This window comes from Cyprinodon variegatus, unplaced genomic scaffold, assembly GCF_000732505.1.
Source record: "Cyprinodon variegatus isolate N-32 unplaced genomic scaffold, C_variegatus-1.0 Scaffold16, whole genome shotgun sequence".
Classification (NCBI taxonomy): domain Eukaryota; kingdom Metazoa; phylum Chordata; class Actinopteri; order Cyprinodontiformes; family Cyprinodontidae; genus Cyprinodon; species Cyprinodon variegatus.
Window position 1 is genome coordinate 799,297 of NW_015150469.1, and position 5,881 is coordinate 805,177.

General features: G+C 33.2%; 1 long non-coding RNA gene across 1 annotated transcript in view; it reads right to left on the minus strand.

Annotated features, from left to right (window-relative positions):
• LOC107091772 overlaps positions 1-3,237 on the minus strand; it is a 4,967-nt gene extending 1,730 nt beyond the window's left edge. The window contains exons 1-3 of the long non-coding RNA XR_001481543.1: positions 3,055-3,237; positions 2,275-2,316; positions 1,503-1,563 (exon numbers count right to left, since the gene is read on the minus strand). This is a non-coding gene — a long non-coding RNA (uncharacterized LOC107091772). The remainder of the gene's footprint in view (positions 1-1,502; positions 1,564-2,274; positions 2,317-3,054) is intronic.
• Between the last annotated feature and the right edge of the window lie 2,644 nt (positions 3,238-5,881).

A 5,881-nucleotide genomic window follows, 5' to 3' on the forward strand; every position in this document is an offset into this window, starting at 1 on the left:
ATCTTTTTTTTTTTTTATCAATCTTTTTTTTTTTTTCTTCTTCTTCCAGTTAATTTTTTCTTATGCTGTCTTTTAAATCTGATAAACCATCTTCCTTTTCTTCACCTATTTTATCTTTTCTGCAATTCTTTCTTCAGTTTGCGTTGGATGATGCTTCTTCTCTTTTTACGTATATAGTCTGTAAAGACCTTCCTAAATTTAGGGGGATTGCAACCTAAGCTCAGAATCTAAGCCGTTTGAGGCCCATTTTCCAAATGCATCTAGTGATTCTTTGAGTTTTATCACCTTTTGATGTTTATCTACTCATGCTGGTCGAAAGAAATCAATGTGTTCATAAAAATATCTACATTAACGTTCTGTTTTATCTTAGAAAAATGAAATAGATCACAAGATAAAAATGTAAGAAAAGGGCTGTTTATTAACTAATTCCCAAATATAGTTACTGGCTGCAGGGGCGGATTTCACAAATTTGGGGCCCTAGGCAAAGACAGGAAGGGGGTCCTCTGAATTCAGAAGACAAATCCATTATACAGATACAGAAATTTTAATAGAATGGACATACATAATTTGTTCTACGTTTTGTCCCTCTCTTCTTGTCCCTTTTCTTGCTGTTTTCCTCTATCTTTTGTACTACTAGCTGACTTTTCATGCCGTCTCAAAAGGAATTAAAGATTTTTTCCAAGCACTACGCACACTTAGCCGATTGCTCCTTCCTGTGTTTCCAAAAAGGCGACGGCAAAAGTAAATAACAGTCCTTCTTTTCACTGTAGACAAGCCATGATCTGCTTATCTGTTCTCAATTTTTCATTTGAATGAAATAATAGCTTACAGCAGAAAAGATAGATAAGAGCAGGAGGCGGGCTTACAAATTCACTTGCTCTGGAGAGCAGAGTTTGCTGCTTTAATATGTTTTTGCCAAAGTCTCCAGTAGCAAAAAATAAATAAATAATAATAAAAACAAATAATAATAAAAGAATCACTAGATTTGGCACTAGGGGCTTTTTTTTTTATATAAGTGCTAAAGGGGTCTGAAAAGTCACTAAATATAGCAACAAAAGAGCTAAGTTCGCAACCCTTGGGGCCCTAGGCAACTGCCTAGTATTTCCTAATGGCAAATCCCCCCCTGGCTGGCAGAAAACATGAGCCAATGACGGCTTGGATAGTGTAGAAATGGGCAAAGACATATATCTGGGCTTAAAAGCAGCTTCTATTCATCTGATGATGGACATGTGAACAATGTCTTAAAGGTGGTAAATTGTGACTGATTTTTTCCAAATACATTTGTAATTTCTATTGTTGGTTCTTGCAATACAAATTCCTACTTCAAGGAGAAAAAAAACTTCAACATGCAACAGGGAGAAAGGTCAGACAAGGAAAGCTCAGACAGTAAAGATACAAAATCTCATTGGTAGCGGCCAGACAGAGAAAAGAAAAAAAAAGAAAGCCAAGCAACCAACATTTAAATGAAGCAGAGTCCAATGATCAGAAAAAAAAAGATTTACCGTTGCTTTCTGTAGATGAAGAATAGGACAATGGTGATGAAGATGAGGACAGTTAAGATAGCTATGTTGAGGGGGAAAATAATCAGAAGTTTTAAGATGATTTTTCTGAAAGAGTCTCAGTACCCCAAAGTATCCCCAGGTAGTCTTTAGATTGAAAAGTGTTTTACTTGCAGATTTAATAAATAGCTTTACACGTATTAAATACATTTAAAAAATATCAACTTTTTTGCAAACAAATGCAAACACTTAATATGATCCCTTGGAATGATTCAGTTTGAACAGAACTGGGACTGATTAAACAAAAGCTTTTTGGAAAAAGAAAAAGAAAACAGGTCAAATGTGAAAGCTTCACCAAGATGAAGAAACTTGATTATAAAAATTCAAAATCATATAGTGTTTGCCATTCAATGATGTTCCAAACAAATAAACAAAAAAAAAAATTACAGCAAATTGTCCAAAAGTGTGTCCCTTCACCTCCTCAGTTATATTTAGGTATCTATCTACATTACAGTTTTGGAATTCTACACAACTGCTGTGTAAACAAAGAAGTAAAAAAAAACAAAAAACAATAAACTAAAGAAAATTACAGATTAATTTGTTAGTCTAAAACTAAGACAACCAATAAAGGGAAAAATCTATTGATTACTATAATATAGGTTCTCAATAATCTGTGGTATTATAGCCACATTGTTCCTCTGGGATCATACGGATTTTAATTAGGCTTTAATCTGTTTATTGTGAACACACAGGTTAAGAAAGAGGGTAAACTTACCTATCAGAGCAGTAATCCTTGGTGAAAGACAATGTCCATTCCCTGTAAAAAAGCAAGGAGGAAGAATAGAAACAAGAGACACAAGAATAAAAATTTATTTAAAGACTCATCTTATATTTCTAACATCAGCTGATACTGGGTGATGATTTAATAAACCAACAGTATATTTACATTAAAAAAATAAATTTTTTATTTAACTTTGTCTTAAGTTTGAACAATTATATCTGTGTGTACTTTGAGAGTATGTTCGACCAAAGTCATTTTCTTTTCTTGTGTGCATAAACTTCAACATTAAAGCTCTTACAGTTGAAATGCTGTAACATATAGTGACTGCACTTTTATAGTACAACGCCACTGGTTTGTGACTTGTAAAAGCAAGAAGAAATCATCAATTATTTTATCAATAAGAGAGCCAGATGGGAACCCTATTTACTTAGAGCCACAAGAAGATAAATGAGCAAAAAAATTAAATATAAAAAAAGAGATCTTAAAAAGTAGACTTGGCCCTTTTTAAATATAGCTAAAATCCTCTAACTCAAATCTTAAACCTCAACTTTAAGGAAATAAAATTTACTTTTTGTCTAAAGGAATTTAATTAAATGATTTCTTCCCCTTTCGGTTGTCATAATAGCACACCTGATCACACTACTGTTGTTTTTTTCTTTTATTTAAGCAGAGATCGTAGCACCAAAAATACATTCTCATGCCTATATCAAAACCCAAAAGTTACATATTTGGATGAACATTCAATAGGAACCTGTAATTTGACAAGCTTTGTACCTCCAGGAGATGTTTTGGTGGCAGTAGTAGCAGTAGTGGTGCCAGCAGCAGCAGTAGTAGTAGTAGTAGTAGTAGTAGTAGTAGTAGTAGTAGTAGTAGGAGTAGTAGGACTAGTAGTAGTACTACTGGTAGTAGTAGTAGAAGGAGCAGCTGTTGTGGTGTTGGAAGGAGGTGTAGTCGGCACTTCAGTTTCTAAAAAAGCAGAATTTAATTAAAGATATTATCATCATTTCACCAAATATCCTGGGGGAAAAAACAAAAACAAAAAAAAAAACACCCTCCTTTAACCTTTAGGCTATCATTCATCACTTTAAGAACTATAAAAAAACACAACTTCATTAATTAAGAGTTCTGTCTAATGTTCCTCAGTAAAGATGAAATTCCTAAAAATGAAAAAGCGCAGCATATTTCATTTCAGGGACAGAACCTTTTTTAAGCCCATATAGAATTTCGTTGGAGCCACACTGTAACAATGCTCCATCAGCCTGAGAAGAATCTTAAAAGAGGGTTTATGTTGTTTTCTTGTTATTTTAGCATTTCAGAAATATGCAGGTTTCTTTTTTTATTATAATGGTTTAAACTGGACACATCCTGGTAGAAATAGTCTGACAATGCCAATATGCCACAGGAAAACCTTCAAACTTTGAAATCCTTTTGTTGTTCGACCTCTGATTTCTTTTTTGTTGCACCACAGAGAAAAAAGGTCACACTTGAGACCAAACGTTGCTAAATAAAGCAAATCGATCTGCACATGACCACAATACCTCGACAGAGGCAAACTGTTAAGTTTCTGTTAATACATCTACATGACAGTATTAAATACTGTATACTATCACACCACACTAACAGCAAAGCTCAAAACTTTGAAATGCACCTCTTATGTCATTAACAGACAGCGGGGCCCTCTGAAAATCCAATAATTAAAAATTAAATGACTGCTGTGGAGTCATTTTTGTTCTATTATTCTTGAAAACAAAAAAAAAAAACACTTTTTTGTGAATAGAAACTTTAAAAAAAAATACAATTTCGTAAAATTATTTATATAAAAGAAACGCAATCCAGAAATGCAACTGAAAAATGTTTTAATCAAAAAACGTTGAGAATAACTTTGCCGGGTTTTTTTTTTTTTTCAGATTTTTTTTCTAATTCGTTTCAAATTATTTGATTTAATATCACAATTTCACAGTTTAAAACTTTACAAAAATTGATTGATATTTTTTAAAATTTTATTCTTTCAAATTTTTATTTTTTCAAATTATTTTTTCAGTAGTTTTTTGCATATTTTTTTTAAGCCCAACACAAACTTTGCTCTTGACATGAACATTGATCAAAACAATGTTGTTACTGACATCTATGCAGAACAACAGGAATGATCCTCAATCCAGAGGAAAGGCCAACCTCCAAAACGAAGAGAAAGTGATCTTTAAAGGCGATTTAATCTGAAAAAAGCATCTATATTTGAAAAAGAATATCTATAAAATATGTTAAAAAATAAAAAAAATATTAGAAATTTTAAAATCTGTAAAAATTGTAAAAACAAAAATAAAAAAAGAGGCAACACAAAAAGTGAAAACATGAATTACCCTTCAAACCTTTTTTGTATTAAAATATTTCTCAAGTGTTTTTTAGACTGTATTGTTTTAAATTTCCATTTAAAAAATGTGTTCTTTGCTTAGAACAATAATGGAATAAAAATGTACTCAATAGCTTACAAAGAAGTAAAAAATGTGCAACACCTAAATCATACCGCCCATGTGCCAAAGCTTTTCTAGCAGTTTAAAGATTATTGCGTGTGTTGAGCTAATTTTAGCAGACGGGAAATTTAAGCTATTATACTAGCTGTACACTGACTACTGTACTTCAGATCGGTTTATAGTATCTTCAATATTGTCCATTAAAAGATATAATTGAACATTTACAAAAGACTGATGGTTGTGTTTAACTTTGTGAGATTCTCTTAAGCATTTCCGATGCTCGACTTACTTATGCAGCTTGGTAACGCTGGAGACCACTGACTGTCTATGGTGCAGGTTATGGTAGGTGATCCATGTAAATTGTATCCATTTTCACAGCTGTATGTCAAGCTGGCCTTGTATCTGTGTGGAGGACGAGAACCTTGTACGTAGACAGCATGTTTAATTACAGGATCCTCACATTCAACCCCTTAAAGTAAATGGAAAGGAAAACATTACTGTAACAACAGTAATCATAATTATGGTAACGAATCTGAGACTAAAAGCAGCAGAACACTTACAGATACAGGTTGGAGGGTCAGGATGGAATTTCCCATCTTCAGAGCAGACTAACTCACTTGATCCATTGCGCACAAAATCTTTGTTGCAGACATACTGCACAACACTGTTGTATTCATAGTTTTCTTTCTGTGGTGTAAATGTACCATTTACAACTCCATCTGGTGCAACACACCGAATCACTGCAAAACAAAATCACCTTTCAACTGAAACATATTTCAATTAATTTCAATTTCATATAAGATGAAATCAACATAAAGGTGACCTACCTTCACAAGTCGGTGGTCTGCCTCCCCATCCCTGGTCTTCACACCTTAAAACTGGATTTCCAACTAAGTTGTAACTAATTAGTTGGTGGGAAATACAAAGAAAGCAAATTAAACTCAGAAAAGCCCTTCAACAGCACTGACAGACTAACAAACAGGATGAACATCCACTTGGATTTTAGGGCAATCAAAGTTCTTTAACCTCTAAGGCATTAAAAAGTGCACAGTATAAGATTCTACATCGCTTACATATAACACCCTTTATACTGAATAAGATGGATCGGCAGCTTTCTCCCCTATGTACCAAAT